This window comes from Chrysochloris asiatica, unplaced genomic scaffold (genome assembly GCF_000296735.1).
Source record: "Chrysochloris asiatica unplaced genomic scaffold, ChrAsi1.0 scaffold00225, whole genome shotgun sequence".
NCBI lineage: Eukaryota > Metazoa > Chordata > Mammalia > Afrosoricida > Chrysochloridae > Chrysochloris > Chrysochloris asiatica.
In genome coordinates this window covers 3,281,975-3,299,261 of record NW_006408743.1, presented here as the reverse complement: position 1 = coordinate 3,299,261, position 17,287 = coordinate 3,281,975, and the positions used below count along the sequence as shown (strand labels likewise).

Genomic DNA, 17,287 nt, shown 5'->3' with positions numbered 1-17,287 from the left:
AAAGTACATTCCTTCTGAAAAAAACTCCATTTACAAAGGTAAGTGGAATGCATCAAAGCAATTTTTATGAAATCATAAATTCAGCATTGCTAGAGCAAAGCTTATAAGGCAGATTTAAGGACAACAAGGAAAGTGGAAGAACTAAATCAAGGAGGCATAAGTTAGAGAGCAGGTATGTGGATTTCAAACAATGAGAAGCCACTGAAGTTTTGAAAGAAAACTGAAGTTATATATCTGTATTTCATATTAATTATCCTGGTGACAATGTGGAAAAAGTTTTAGATTATTTATGTTTGAAGTCTGCAAAAGAGTAGGTGATTGTTTTTTTTGAAAGACAAGGAATTCTAAGAATCTGAACCATTAAAGTTGTTCTGAGAGTCAGTTGAATGGCTCAGATGTGGAAAAATTAAGGAAATGTTATTGTTAAGTGCCATTACATTTGTTCCAACTCATAGTGACCCTGTACGGCAGGGATGGGGATCATGCAGCCAGTAGGCAGTAGATCTGTGAAATCATTTGGTCTGGCACTGCCAAAGCAACAACAGGAAGGACCCCAAATTCAGTAAATCTAGGATTTTTCATAGCATCATATGTTTATATTGTTTTTGTTGTTTTTGTTAAGTGGCGTCTAATCTGTTTCAGCTCATTATGAATTTGTCATGGGGTTCCTGAGGAAAAGTATGGTGCGTTTCAACTGCTGACCTTGCTGTTCATACTGACTTCCAGGTTCAGTACTTTATCCCACAGCACCAAATTAGAATTATATTAAGGGAATCATAATAATAACTTAAATTATGAGGAACAAGCAAGGAACGTCCAATATGCTTTTCATCAGCTGCCCGTGGCCCATCTGCCTGTATTGTTTTGAAGTTAGAGGACAATCAGTGCCAGGCAGGCTTGGAATGTACACGTTGTGAAAATGTTAACACACTAAGGTAAAATATCATCCAGTAATGATGAGACAGATGCATGAGATAATTCCTCACAACACTGATGACCTTGCCTCTGAAGATTGATGACGATGTGGTCTACTTTTTTGTTGACACAGATGATGACTCCAATATAATCTTTGTTCACATATCCATGATCAACAATCCACAAAGAAGCTGAATATCAGATGAAGATTAAAGAAATTAGAGTACACAGTAAAGACCTCAAGAGTCAATGATACGTACATTGGATATGATCCAAATCCAAGATGCAGGAATAGAACAGTGATCAAAGTAAAATAATCGTATCATGGAAGGCACACATACTGGATAGTTACTAAAACTTGATTGGTGGTTTCTGGCCACACCCTGTAGACTGTTGTAGCGGGAGGCGGAGGGGTTCTCCAGACTTCAGTAGCTGCCCTCAACTGCGCTGTTACAGACATCAGCTGCTTTTCTCTCTTTCTTGGTAACCACCGGCTCGAAGAGTAGGAAGATACTCAAGCAACACTGTTTGGACCTGGGGGAGAATTACCCCTCCATCAAAAAGCATGTGGGGGACCAATGGAAAGGACTGAGATTGTGCAGGAGATAGTGAAGATAGGTCTAAAGATACAGAACAGAAGGTGATAGAAGAGACAGAGAACGGGAGAGAGAGAAGGAAAAAGAAAAGGAGGAACTGCAAGCTTCAACTAATGCCGTGCTTATCAGTCCTAGATTGTTGTTGTTAAGTGCCGTCTAGTCGGTTCTGACCCATAACGACCCTGTACAGGGTTTCCGAGGGTGTAAATCTTTACGGAAGTAGAAAGCCTCATCTTTCTCCCGCAGAACAACTGGTAGTTTCGAGTCCTAGATTACCACCCCTCAAAGTTTCCCACTCAGCTCACTCAACCCATTCTGCACACTCAACCCATTCAACACATTCTGCTCATTCAGCACACACCGGGACACACATCACTCCCACAGTGAATCAATCCATTCACCAATTTACCACATACTCCTCGATACGATGATATCCTAAAGAAATGACTCCAGCTGCCTGTTTGGAAATTCAAGGATAGGTTTACACATATTCTGGTTAGACATGAATCTTTGTTACTGGCTGGCGAAACTGGGTCTGGTAAAACAACTCGGATTCCATCCAGAGTGGTGTGTGAAGTACATGCGCTCCTTACCAGGACCCAAGAAAGGAGTTTCCTGTACCCAGCCTCAAATAGTGGCTGCACTGATTGTGGCTCAAAGAGTTGCTTATGAAATGGATGTGATGTTGGGCCAGGAAGTTGGTTGCACCATTGGATTAGAAGACTGCAGTACTGCAGATACTACTTCAAGAAGCTAAGAATGATCCCTTCCGGTATGGTGTGATAATTATTGATGAGGCTCAGGATAGAACCTTGGCTACAGATATTCTCATGGGTGTTCTGAAGGAAGTTGTGAGACAGATCAGATTTAAAGGTTATAGTCATGAGTGCAACTCTAGATGCGGGGAAAATTCCTGATTTACTTTGATAATTGTCCTCTCTTAACTATTCCTGGACGTACACATCTGTTGAGATCTTTTATACTCCAGAACCTGAAAGAAACAATCTTGAAGCAGCGATTTGAACAGTGATCCAAATTCATATGTGTGAAGTGGAAGGGGATCTTCTGCTTTTCTTAACTGGCCAAAAGGAAATTGATGAAGCCTGTAAGATAATTAAGTGAAAGGTTAATGAATTGGGCCCTGAAGCTGGGGACATTACAATCATTCCATTGTATTCTACACTCCCACCTCAGCAGCTGCAAAGGATTTTGGAGCCTCTACCTCCAAATGAAACAATGGTGTAATTGGGAGAAAGGTGGTTATGTCCACTAATATTGCAGAGACATCACTGACAATAGATGGTGTGGTGTTCGTCATTGATCCTGGATTTGCAAAACAAAACGTATACCATCCTCAAATCAGAGTTGAGTCCCTTTTGGTGACAGCTGTTAGTAAAGCTTCAGCTCAACAAAGGGCTGGTCAAGCTGGTCTTACAAGAGGTAGGAAGTGCTTTTGACTTTACACAGAGAAAGCTTATAAAACAGAAATGCACGCTACCACGTTTCATGAGATATTGAGATCTAATTTGGGATCAGTTGTGTTCCAATTTAAGAAACTTGGCATTAATGATTTGATACATTTTGATTTTATGGATCCACCAGCTCTGGAAACTCTGAGGAGGGCCCTGGAACTTTTGAATTATCTGGCTGCTTTAAATGGCAATGGAGATCTGATAGAATCTGGGTCCATGATGGAGGAATTCCACCTGGATCCACAGCTTGCTAAAATGGTTATTGCAAGTTGTGACTACAACTGTTCTAATGAGGTCTTTTCTATTACTGCTATATTGCAGTCCCATAGTGTTTTGTTTGTCCCACAGAGGCCAAGAAAGCCACAGATGAGGCCAAGAAGAGGTTTGCCCACATACGGAGATCATCTGATACTGCTGAATGTCTACCATGCTTTTAAACAAAATCATGAATTGGTTCAGTGGTGTTATGACAATTTCATTAACTACAGGTCCCTGATGTCTGCAGACAATGTACGCCAGCAGCTACCCTGGATTATGGACAGGTTTAATTTGTCTCTGCAGAATACTGACTTTACAAGCAGGGACTAATACATTAATATACAAAAAGCTTTGGTTACTGGGTATATTCAGGTGTCACATTTAGAATGGACAGGGTATTACTTAACTGTGAAAGACAACCAAGTGGTTCAGTTGCACCCTGCTACTGTTCTTGACCACAACCTGAATGACCACAATGCTTTATAATGAGTTCATGATTACAACAAACTATATCCAGACATGTACAGACATCAAGCCATAATGGTTGGTGAAAATTACCACTCAATATTATGACATGAGCAATTTCTCATAGTGGGAAGTGAAGAGACAGTTGGACTGCATCATTGCCAAACTTCAATCTGAGGAATATTTGCAGTACTGAATTCAATGCTTTAGAACTGACGTTATTCAGAGGACAGTTTTAAGAGATGATTTAACTTAAAGTTCAAATTGTGCTCTTCACGTTGGTTCAATAATCGCCTTTATTTGAAAGCTTTTTAATTTTTCTTTACAATAAATATTTCATTATGATTTCATAAATTAAACATTTATGCCTCCCTTTTGTGTTGACACTGTATCTTATACTGGAAAAGTCTATCAGTGTTTTGCTGTTTATTGAAAGTAGTTTTTATATGTATTAACAATGTTGCAAGCATTTCTTTAGAAATGGTTGAAAATGCTTCTAAAATGTGATTATAGACCATGGTCATTGTAATTGTTGACATTCCTTTTAGAATGTTACAACTTGTGCTTATGTAGACACAATCTTCTGTCTCCATACAGAGGCACTTTAGAAATGGTTGAAAATGCTTCTAAAATGTGATTATAGACCATGATCATTGTAATTGTTGACATTCCTTTTAGAATGTTACAACTTGTGCTTATGTAGACATAATTTTCTGTCTCCATACAGAGACACTGTCTTCAATAAAGTTTATTTACACTAAAACAACAACAACAGCAACAACAAACTAAATTGGTGTAACATCCTACAAATTGCATCTACAGTTTTGATCTTTCCAGGAGAAATGGACAAGTGATTTTTTTGTTGTTGTTGAAGTTAAAGGTAAGCTTGCATGTCTAGTTTGTGAAGGTGTGTTCGCAGTAATGGAAAAACCTACCTGGAGTGTCATTACAGATCAAAGCATGCTGAACTCAATGAATTTGAAGGCCAAATGCCTCTGGATAAAATCAGTGCTCTTCACAGAGCTTGGAATCACAATAAATCACTTTCTCTGGGCCTTTTTGTGACAAATAAAATATTATTCAGAAGATTCAATTGGTGAGCAAGCCAGTCTCAAAGAAGCTGTGGCCTGTTGTAAAGGGAGAGTTTATGAAACAGTGCATGGTGGCTGCTGTGGAGTTGTTAGCACTAAAGAAAAAGTGTTGCAGAGTGTTAGTTTGTCTCAAAGAACCACTCAGATTGGATTACTGATGATTACTGATTTAGCACAAGACATTAAAAACAAAAAAACAAGTAAACATTAAAGGATTCTGCAGATATTCAATTTTTCTCTCAAACTTGTCATGAGACAAAGGACATAGCAAATACTGCCCTACTGGGCATTATCCTTCATGAGATAACTGCAGAGTTTGACAGTGAGAGTAATTGCTGTCATTGGAATTCATGCATGGCACTACAAGAGGTGAGGACTTGTTTGAGAGACTTGTTTCATCAATGAAAAAGCTTAATTTAACATTTGGAAAGTAAGTGGCCTGACTATAGATGGCGCTCCAGTCACGGTTGGCTTGTAAAAAGGGTTAATTGCATTTGTCAAGGAAGGACTGACCCATCTCAGTTTTGTCCAAGTGATTTAATTACATGGAATTGTAATATATTACTAAGAAAATCTCAGTGTACATTCATTGTGTCTCAATAATATGATGAAAACAATGGTGCCATGCATACATTTTGTTAAAAGCTGCCAGTTTAAGGAGTTATTGACTGATCTTGACTCTGAATATGCACTGTGAAATGTAGTGGCTGAGTCATGGGAACATGATCATGAGGTTTTATGAATTTCAGGATGAAGTCAAGCAGTTCATGTAGATGAAGGGAGAACCTGTCAGGGAACTCAATGATAGCAAGTGGCTGTGTAATCTAGTGTTCATATTGGACATTAGCAAGTACCTCTCAGAGCTGAAGGTCAAGCTGCAGTGTTCTAACTCAGCTCCCTCTTTTTAAAAATGAAGCCATTTCAAGCTAAATTAAGGCTGTGGGAAGTACAACTTGAAAAAAAATAAATCAGTGCATTTCCCCATGCTGGGAGTACAAAAGCCTTCTAAGACACTTGAATATGCTGGTGAATGTGCTGAACTAATTGAGGCATTTAATGAAAAACTCATGGACATGAAAAGTAAACAAATGGAATTGAACATCTTTGCCACATAGTTCATTGTGGAACCAGCTGATATGCCTGATAACCTACAACATGAAATCATTCAGCTTTAAAGCCTTAATGAGCTGAAAGCTAAGTACAGTTAACTCCCAGTCTTCTATAAATGTTACATAAGCAATGAAGAATGTCCCACTTTGAGGTGACATGCACTGAAATATGTATCTGTGTTCATAACAACTTATTGCTTCCAGTAATTCTTTTCAAAATTTATCATCACAGAGTCGACTGTGCTTGATACTGACCAAGTAGCAACATCAGCAATACTAGCTAACATTACACTTCTTACCAAGGAAAAGTAGTTCCAATCATCAGATTTCTTGTTATTATGTGTTGTCAAAATGATTCAAAGTAAGTTAGTTAAATGTTTCACTAAATAGAGCAGACAAATTTTTATGTGGCTAATTATGTATTGCTCACAAATGAAATTATAAATATCCAAATGGCCCTTGACAGAGAAAAGGATCCCCAACCCTGATGTATAGGGTTTCCAAAGAGTGGTTGGTGAGTTTGAACCACCAACCTTGTGGTACAAACAGACTTTTCAGTGCTTATCCTATAGCACCACAACAGGATGCTTTTGTTGTTAGGTTCCATCACGTCGGTACCAAGTCATAGCAACCCTACACACAACAGAATGAAATACTGCACAGACCTGGGCCAACCTCATAGTAATTGCTATGTTTGAGCCTCTTGTTGCTGCCACTGTGCCAATCCATCTTGATAGAGGCGTCCTCATTTTCTCCTACCCTCCACTTTACCAAACATGATATCCTTCTCTAGTGACTGGTCCCTCTTGATAGTATTTCTGAGGTTTGAGATATGAAGTATGACCATCCTGGCTTTTAAGGAGCACTCTGTCTGTACTTCCTCCAACATAGACCTGTTTATTCTATTGGCAGTCCATGGTACTTTTAATAGTCTCCTCCAACACCATAACTTAAGTGCATCAATTCTTCTACAGTCTTCCTTATTCACTGTCCAAATTTTGCATGTTTGATATCATTTAAAAGAAAGGTGACCCAACAGAATGTGGAGATCATCAAACAATATTGCTAATATCGCATGTAAAAGTTGATGTGGATAATTAAAAAACAGTTACATCAGTGCATCTACAGGGAGTAGCCGGACACCAAACTGAATTCTGAAGATGACACGCTGATCAAGGTCAAATACTTCAGTATAGATTGCATCTTAATGTAAATACAATGAAAATCTTCACAAACTGGAAAAATAAATAACATCACTATAAGCAGAGAAAGATTAAAGTTGTCAAAGTTTTCATTTTGCTTGAATACACAATCAACAGTCATGGAAGCAGCAGTCAAGAAATCCAAAGACGTAGTATATCTAGAAAGTGTACTACAAAATATCTCTTTAAAATGTTAAGAGCAAAGATGTCAGTTTGAGGAATAAGGTGCGCTTGACCTAGCCATGGTATTTGCAATTGCCTCATATGCTTATGAAAGTCAGACAATGAATAAGGAAGTCAGAAGAATAGATGTATTTGAATTATGGTGTTGGCAAAGAATATTGAAAATACCATGAACAGACAGTGAATAAACAATTCTGTCTTGGAAGAAGTATAGTCAGAGAGTTCCTTAGAAGGGAAGATGATGCGAGCTCACCTCTCTTTATTTGGAAATGTCATCAAGAAGGATTAGTTCCTCAAGAGGGAATAAGCAATGTTGTGTTATCTGCATATCCCAGGTTGTTAGTCTTCCACAAATCCTGGTATTTCATTCTTCCCCATATAATCAATCTTCTCATTTTATTTCCTCATCATATAGTTGAATAAGTATAGCAAAATGCTACAACCTTGGTGCACAACTTTCCTGATTTTAAACCATTTAGTAACCCCTTGTATTGTTTGACTACCTACCTCTTGGTCTAAGTAGTAGGTAATTATTTGTACAATTAAGATAACCATAGCTGGTTATCATACACAAAATTTAATGCATTTACATAGACAATAAAGCACAAGTTAACACCTTTCTGGTATTCTCTGCTTTCAGTGAAGATGCATCTGACATCATCAATGATATGTCTGTCATTCCATGTCCTCTTCTGAATTTGGTTTGAATTCATGGCATCTCTCTGTTAGTGTACTACTGCAACCACTTGGAATTATTTTCAGTAAAAATTACTTGCATGTGATTTTAAATATATTGTTCAATTATTTCTGCATTGGGTTAGCTAGCCAGGTAGCTGTCTTCCAAATTTCTTGATTTAGAAGAGTAGAACCCTCCTCTTTTTCATCAGGTAATTGAAAAACTCAATTTAAATTCCATGAATTCCTGGAGCTTTGCTTTTTTGTTGTTTTGTCTTTCCAGTGCCTTCAGTGTAGCATGGACTTCTTTCATTACTATCCATTAAAACGTACATCATAAGCTACCTCTTGAAATGGTTGAACATGGACAAGTTTTTATTGGCACAGTGACTATTTCTCTTTGGTACAGAGACTCTGTATTCCTTCATTCTTCTTCTGATGTTTTCTGTATCATTCAACATTTTCCCCAAGGAATCCTTCAATATTTCAAGTATAAGCTTATATTTTTTCCTTCATTTCTTTTAGTATGAGAAATACTGAACATGTTCTTCCATTTTGTTTTTCTAACTCCAGGTATTTGAATTATAATAATTAATTTTGTCCTTTTGAGGTGCCCTTTGAAATTTTTTGTTCAGCTCTTTTACTTCCTCATTTCTTCGATTCACTTTTACATCTATGCATTGTAAAGCAAACTTCAGTCTTTTCTGACATCAACTTTAGAATTTTATTCTTTCCTGTCTTTTAAATAACCTTTTACCTTCCTTTTGTATGATGTTCCAGATGTCATCACATACCTCTTCTGCTTTTTGATAATTAGTGTCCAATGTAAGAAATCTGTTCTTGAGATGCTCTTTAATCATATGGAATGTGTTGAAACACATCCTTTGTCTCTTGTTGATGTGTTTTAATTTTCTTCAGCTTCAACCTGAACTTGCATATGAGCAACTGATGGCATGTTTCATAGTTGTCCCTGGGCTGCATTTGCTGATGATATCGAGTATTTCCACTGTCTTTTCCCACAGATACAGTCAATTTGATTTCTGTGTATTCCACCTGGTTTGATCCATGTGTATAATTACATTTTATGTTGTTTTTAAAAAGATATATGTAATGAATAAGTCATTGATCTTGAAAATTCTAATAAGTAATCTTGAGCATCATTTCTATCACAAAGTCCATACTTTCCAACTACTTATACTTCCTATTTATTTACAATCTTCACATCTCAATCACCAGTAATTAGCAATACATATTGATTGCATGTTTAATTGATTTCAAACTGCAGAAGTTGTAGAAATCTCAATTTCATCATCACTGGCTTTAATGGTTGGTGAGTAAATTTAAATAATAGTGGTGTTAAGTGCTCTTCCTTGAAGGTACATGGCTATTCTTCCATTACAGACAGCATTGTACTTTAAGTCAGACTACAAAATATTCTTTTTGATGATGACTGCTAAGTTAGTTCTCTTGAACTTATCATTCCTGGCATAGTAAACAATATGACGGTCAGATTCAAAATGGTCAATACCAGTCCATTTCACCTTACTAATGCCTTGTTGTTGTTGTTAGGTGTCATTGAGTCAGTACCAACTCATATGCACAACTCATATGCAAAACATTTCCCAGTCCTTGTCCAACCTCACGATTATTGCCATGCTTGAGTCAATTTTGTCAAACCATATTGCTGGGGGTCTTCCTCTTTTTCTCTGACCCTCCACTTTACCAAATATGATATCCTTCTTCAGCCACTGGTCCCTTTTGACAATATAGCTAAACTATGCAAGATGAAATTTGGTCATCCTGGCCTCCAAAGGAGCACTCTGGATGCACTTCTTCCAATGCAGATCTGTTTGTTCTTTTGGCAGTCCATGGTACTTTCAATATTCTCCTCCAACACCTTAACTCAAAGACATCAATTCTTCTATGGTCTTCCTTATTCACTTTCCAGCTTTCAAATGCATATGAGGTTATTGAAAATACCATGGCCTGGGCCAGGTGCACCTTAGACCTCAAGCTGACATCTTTGCTCTTTAGCAAAGCCTTGTGCAGCAGATTTGCTTAATGAAATATGTCCTTTGATTTCTTGACTGCTGCTTCCATGAATGTTGATGGTTGATCCAAGAAGAATGAAATCCTTCACAATTTTAATATTTTCTCCATTGACAAGAATGTTGTTTATTGGTCCAGTGGTGAGGATTTTTGTTTTCTTTACATAGAAATGCAATCCATACCAAAGGCTTTGCTCTTGGATCTTCATCAGTAAGTATTTTAAGTCCTTCTCACTTTCAGCAAGCAAGGTTGTATCATCTGCATGTCACAGGTTGTTAATGAGTCTTCTTCAAATCCTGATGCCTCATTTTTCTTCATATAACCCAGTTTCTCAGATTATTTGCTCAGCATACGGGCTGAATAAGTATGGTTAAAGAATGCAACCCTGTTGCACACCTTTCTTGATTTTAAACCATTAAGTGTTCACATGTTCTGTTTGAACATCTGCCTCTTGTTCCATGTACAGATTCCTCGTGAGCACAATTAAGTGTTCCAGAATACTCATACTTCACAATGTTACTATTGCCTAGGATATCAATATTTATGCTTTTCATTTTGTTTTTGACAACTTACAATTTTCTTAGATTCATTTTTCTTACATTCAATTTTGCAATTAATAGATTATTTGCAGTGGTTTCTCCTCATTTTGAGTAGTCTTTCATCAGCCATTGAAGGCCCTGAAAGCTTTATTCCATTCATATCACCACAACAAACTTTAGTTTATGGAGACAGCTCTTCCACGTTGATATTTTGAGAGTCTTCCAACCTAAAGGGCTCATCTTTGCCTTGAAGAGGAATAACCTATGGATGATTGGAATTACAAAATAGGAAGAAACAAAGAAAACCACAGAAGAGAAAATTGATGAGATGCTGGAAGAAAATTTATCTAGCTTCCTGAACCATTCAATAAGCTAAACGAACCCCTGGCAGGATAGACCCCAACAAAACGTCACCAAGACATATAATCAAACACTTGAAAATCAAAGACAAGCAAAGAAGACTGAAAGCAACTAAGGGGAAAAAGAAGTGATACCTACAAAGGAAAACAAATAAAAGTAGGCTCTGATTATAAGCAGAAACCATGAATATGGGAAGGCATTAGGGAAACATATACAAAACTCTGAAAGAAAAAAGCTGCCAACCAAGAATCATTTACCCAACAAAGCTGTTAATCAAATATGATAGCAAAAATCAGTAATTTGAGGATAAACAGAAATTGAGGGATTTTGTAAAAGCCAAGTCAGTGCTAAACACATACTAAGGGAGTTATTTGGATTGAGAACCAGAAAGAACAGACAATAATCAGAGACTGACATAAGTGGCATCAACACCAGAACTCAGTTCAGATATGGAAGAGGCTAGAATAAAATAAAACAACAAGAATAAAATTAGGAATCTGGGATGTCAGTCTATGATCAGGACAAATAGAAAACAAAAAAGGGCAAAGTAGAGTAACAGAGATTGAAGTATAAGGAGGTTAGGTATATTTCAGGATAAAATAGACTGTTTTAAAATGATGAAGATATTAAAAAAGTACAGGATAACCCAAAAGTAACATAATACATCTTCACATCAAAACAAGAAACGGAAAATCCAAGATTTTGGTAACATTAAAATTATGAAGAGATTTACAAGAAAACGCATAAGTAAAAAAAAGGAATTCAGCACATGAAAGCATGCAGAACAATGAAAACAGCAGCACCACAAAAAAGAAACAGAATAATGATAGCAATTAAAACATGGTGGTGTTGTGCCTTGGAGTTGGTTCTGATTCATAGCGACGCTGCACAGGGAGGCTCCTGTAAAGATTTACAGCCTTGGAAACCCTGTGCAAGACCGCTATGTGTCAGAACTGACCCCATGGTACTTAACAACAAGAATTAAAACATACCTATCAATAATTACAGTGATATCAGTGGATTCAATGCTCATCAAGAGATAGAATGGATTAGAAATCAGGATCCTTCAATAAGCTGCCTAAAAGAGGCACACCTTACACACAAAGACAAACATAGACTAAAAATTATAATATGGAAAAATATATAATAAACTAATAAAAATTTAAAAAATGAGCAGGCATGTCTATACTAATGTCTGATAAAAGAAGCTTTAAGGCAAAAACTAGCATAAGAGATGAAGAAAGACATAATCATGATTTAAAGGTCAGCTGAAAAAGAGGACCATAATCAAAATAAATATCTATGCTCCCAATGAAAGACCCACCAAATCCTTAAATAAAGCCCCAACAGAATTGAAGAAATAGACAACCATACAATAACAGTGGGAACTGTTAAAACATCACTTTTGAGAAGGATAAAGCAACCAGAAAGAAACTCAACAAAGACATAGAGGAACTAAATAACATAATCCACCAAGTTAACTTCATAGATTTGTACAGAACATTCAACCCAATAATAGTACAATACACATTCTTTTCCAGTGCACATGGGACATTTTCCAGAATAGACCATGTGATATGCCACAAAGGAAGTCTCAATAAATTTTAAAACATCATTATGCTACAAAGCATCTTTTCAGATCATAAGTCCATAAAATTAAAAATCAACACTAGGAAGATTCAGGGATATAAAATCAAATACATGGAAATTGAAAAACACTCTGCTTAAAAACTACAAGATAGTACAACAAATAAATAGTGAACTTAAGTTCCTAGAAACAAATGAGAATGAAAGCGCAACATACCGAAATATCTGGGACACAGCAAAGCAGAAATGAGAGGGAAAATGTATAGCAATAAATGCACACATCAAAAAAGAAGAAGGAACCAAAAAATTAAACACATTAACACAACATCTACGACTAGAAAAAGACCAGCAAAGTAAAACTAAAGTCACCAGAAGAAAGGAAATAATAAAGATTCTAGCAGAAATAAATGAGACAGAAAACAGAAAAACTCTAGAAAGAATCAACAGGACAAGAAGCTGGGTCTTGGAAAGTGAAATTGATAAACCACTGTCAAATATAATTAAATAAAAGAGGGAAAAGCCACAAATAACATGCATAAGACATCACATGGATGGCATCACAACAAAACCAATGGAAATAAAAAGGATCATAACAGAATACTATGAAGAGTTGTACTCCAACAAATTTCCAAAATATAGAGAATATAGACACATTTTTAGAAAAACACAACCTTTCTAAACTTTCACCTTGTGAAGTAAAAAACTTGAACAGACGTATAACAAAAGAAGAAATTGATCAAGTAATCAAAAACTGCCAACCAAAAATAGTCCAGGCACAATTAGATTTACTGGTGAATTTTACCAAAAATTCAGAGAACAGTTGTCACCAATTCTACTCAAAGTATTTGAGAATATAGAAAAAGATAGACAACTTCCTAATATATTTTATAAAGCAAACATAATTTTCATACCAACACCAGGAATGGCATAACTAAAAAAAAGTTAATTATAGAACAAGATGAAGCTTTCTACTCCCATAAAGATTTACACCCTCGGAAACCCTGTACAGGGTCGCTATGGGTCTGAACCGACTCGACGACACTTAACAACAACAACATCCCTCATAAAAATGAATGAAAACATTCTCAACAAAATCCTAGCCAATAGAATTCAACAACATATTAAGAAAATAGTACATCATGACCAAGCAGGATTCATACCAGGGATGCAGGAGTGGTTTTATACTAGAAAATCAGCCAACGTAATTCACCATATAAATTTTTAAAAAAAGAAAAGAGACTCATGATCATATCAACTGATGCAGAAAGGCATTTGAAAAAATCCAACACCCATTCTTCATAAAAAAAAAAAAAATTCAACAAAGCAGGAATTGAAGGGAAAATCCTCAACATAATTTAGATAATATATACAAAAGCAATAGCCAACATCACTCTGAACAGACAGAAACTGAAAACATTCCCTTTGTGAACATGAATCAGACAATGATGCCCTTTATCATTACTTCTCTTCAGTATTGTGTTAGAAGTTTTAGCCAAGCTACAAGAAAGGGAATTTAAAGGAATCCAAATTGACAAAGATGAAGTAAAACTCTATTTGCAGATGGTATTATCTTATGTTCAAACATTCAAGAGTAGAATATTATCAAGAGCCTGAAGGGAGAAGTCCAAAAATGTGTTGAAGACATAAGCAAAGAACAAGGTCCAGGAATAGATGGAATACAAACTGCAATCTCTCAATAAACTGATGTGGCACTGGAGGAACTCATTCATCTGTGCCAAGAAATTTATAACTACCTGGCCAACTGACTGAAAGAGACTCATATTTGTGCCCATTCAAAGGACAGGTGACCCAATGGAAGGCAAAAATTATTGAACAATAATATTGATATCCCAAGTGAGTAAATTTTCACAAAAGATAATATAGAAATCACTGCAACCATATATTAATAGAGAACTTTCAGAGGTTCAAGTTGGATTCAGAAGAGGACGTGTAATGATTGATATTATTGTTGATGTCATGTGGGTCTTGGCAGAAAGGCGAGAATACCAGAAAGATGTTTACCTGGGCTTTTTTGATTACACAAAGGCTTACAATTGTATTGATCATTACAAGCTATGGACAACATTGTGAAGAATGAATATTCTGAAATGCTTAATTGTGCTGTTTAGGAACCTGTGCATAAACCAAATGGCAATTATTTGAACAGAACAAGGGCACACCAAATAGTTTCAAACTAGGAAAGGTGTGAACCAGGGTTGTATTCTTTTACCATACTTATACACTCTTCATGCTAAGCAAGTAATTTGAGAAACTGGATTATATGAAGAAAAATGTGACACCAAGATTGGTGGAAGACTCATTAACTACTTGCAATACATAGAAGATACAACCTTGCTTGCTTAAAGTGAAGAAGATTTAAAATACTTACTGAAGAAGATCACAGACCACACCCTTTGGTATGGGTTGCACCTCATTGTAAAGAAAACAAAAATTTTCACCAATGGACCAATAAGCAACATTCATATAAATGGAGAATAGATTGACTAGACTTCATTTTGCTGGATTCAACCATCAATACTCATGGAAGCAGCATTCAAGAAATCAAAGATGTTTTCCATTAGGCAAACCTGCTGCACAAGGCCTCTTCAAAGTATTGAAGTGCAAAGATGTCAGTTTGAGGCCTAAGGTGCAACTGATGCAAGCCATGTTATTTTTGATAACCTCATATGCATGTGAAAGTTGGATAGTGAATATGGGTGACTGTAGAAGAATTGATATATTCGAGTTATGGTGTTGGATGAGAATATTGAAAGTACCATGGGCTACCAAAAGAATAAATAAATCTGTGCTGGTAGAAGTACTGGCAGAGTGCACCTTGGAAGCCAGGATGGTAAGACTTTGTCTCTCATACTTTGGATATATTATCAGGAGGGACCAGTCCTTGGAGAAGGATATCATGTTTACTAAAGCAGCAGGTTGGTGAATCAGAGGAAGACCCCCAATGAAATGGATTGTCATAGTGGCAGCTGTAGCGGGCTCTGGTACAGCAATGATTGTGAGGTTAGTGCAGGGCCTGGCAGTGTTTCATTCTGTTGTACACAGGGTTGTTATGATTCAGTAGGGACTTGATGGCACTGAAAAACAACAACAACACCTGTTTATTCTCATTTTGAGTTATACCTCATCAGTAAATGAAGGTTCAGAAAACTTAACTCTGTTCATATCATTAAGTTTAACTCTACTTTTAGAAAAGAGCTTTTTCCCAGTCCTATTTTGAGTTCTTTCCAACACCATTTTCCATCAATATATCATAGTATATCACCTTCTATATATACTGTATCATCTTCCATCACTATATATACTATTCATAAAGGTTTCAGAGACTTACCATTCATAGGAAGTCTACCTCTCCTTCTTCTTAGGTTTTCTTACTCTGGAATTTCTACTGAAACCTGTCCACCATATGTTGTTTTCGCTGTTAAGTGTCATTGAATAAATTTCAACTCATCTCAATCCTGTGTAGGATTTCCAAGGAGCAGCTGGTGGGTTTGAACTGTAGAACAAGAGGTTGGCAAGACATTGCTTATCCTACAACACCAAACCAGGACTCTGTCCACCATATCGTGTTTAAATATTGATGACCTAGCTTCTAGCATGAAAGCAACACACAAGCCACTATAGTGTTACAATCTGAGAGATGAGTGGTAGAAAAAATTTACACACTTTAGAAATTGTCAAGAATTATAATATACAGTGCTGAAAGTTCTTCTAAGTCATAGAAAATGTCTAACCAATAAACATTTAGGTATGAAAAAAAGTATTTGTTTCTAGGACACATGTAACAAACTTTTAAACAGGATACCTGATGCCATGTAGTTGCTCAAGGGCTTTACAGTAAAATCAAGTAGTCACAATTTATTTTTAGGGCACTAGAATTTTATTTTATTTTTACTAGATTCCTTATATATTGAGTATAATTAATAATATGTTTAAAAAATGGAACAAAATTCATCTGAACAGAAAAGTGAAAAGAAAGTGAATAACGCACCTTGACTGTGACTCGCGGGTTTTGTTTCCGTCCTTTGTTGTTCTGTTGAGTTGTTTCTGACTCATAGAAAGCCTATATAGGGTTTCCAATGAGAGGTTGGTGAGTTTTATCACTGACCTTTTGGTTAGCAATCCAATGCTTATCCTACAGCACTATACCAGAAATCCATTTCCATACTAACATGTATTAAAACCTATCAATGATAAATAAATGGGAAAATAAGACTTGACAAATTTGTAGGCTGCTTCTAATTTAGAATATATTTAGGATTTACAAATGATAATTTTCTGCCTGGAATATTTTAAGAACATTTGAGAATAATTAACTTTTACTGAACTGGAGGTAATCTTTGCTAAGTAAATAGATACTAATGTTTGCTGTATAATGAGATTTTAAAAATTATTTTTACGTCCCTAATTTTAGAAAATCAACATTTTTTTTTCTATAGTATGCTGTAACCAATGTCTGAATATTTCAGTTATCATTATTAGGATTATCATGATTTATTTACGTTCCTGTTCTTTAGCATCTCTACAAGGGAGAGAGTAAGTTTCAGAGTCTATTCTGACATACATTTTTGCTTTTTCTTTTTTCTTGTCTTTTTAATGACCTTTTTCTTTCTTCCTGAATGATGTTCTTGATGTCATTACACAATGCTTTGAGTATTCAACCTTTAGTGACTAATGTATCAAGTCTCTCCTTGAGATGATCTCTACATTCAGGTGGGATGTCTTCAAGGTGATATTTTGGCTCTTGTGAACTTACTTAAATTGTTTT

General features: G+C 36.1%; 1 pseudogene; it reads left to right on the top strand.

The window, feature by feature from the left end:
• The window catches only part of LOC102813116, a 16,892-nt pseudogene extending 12,990 nt beyond the window's left edge, over positions 1-3,902 (top strand).
• Positions 3,903-17,287: the final 13,385 nt, after the last annotated feature.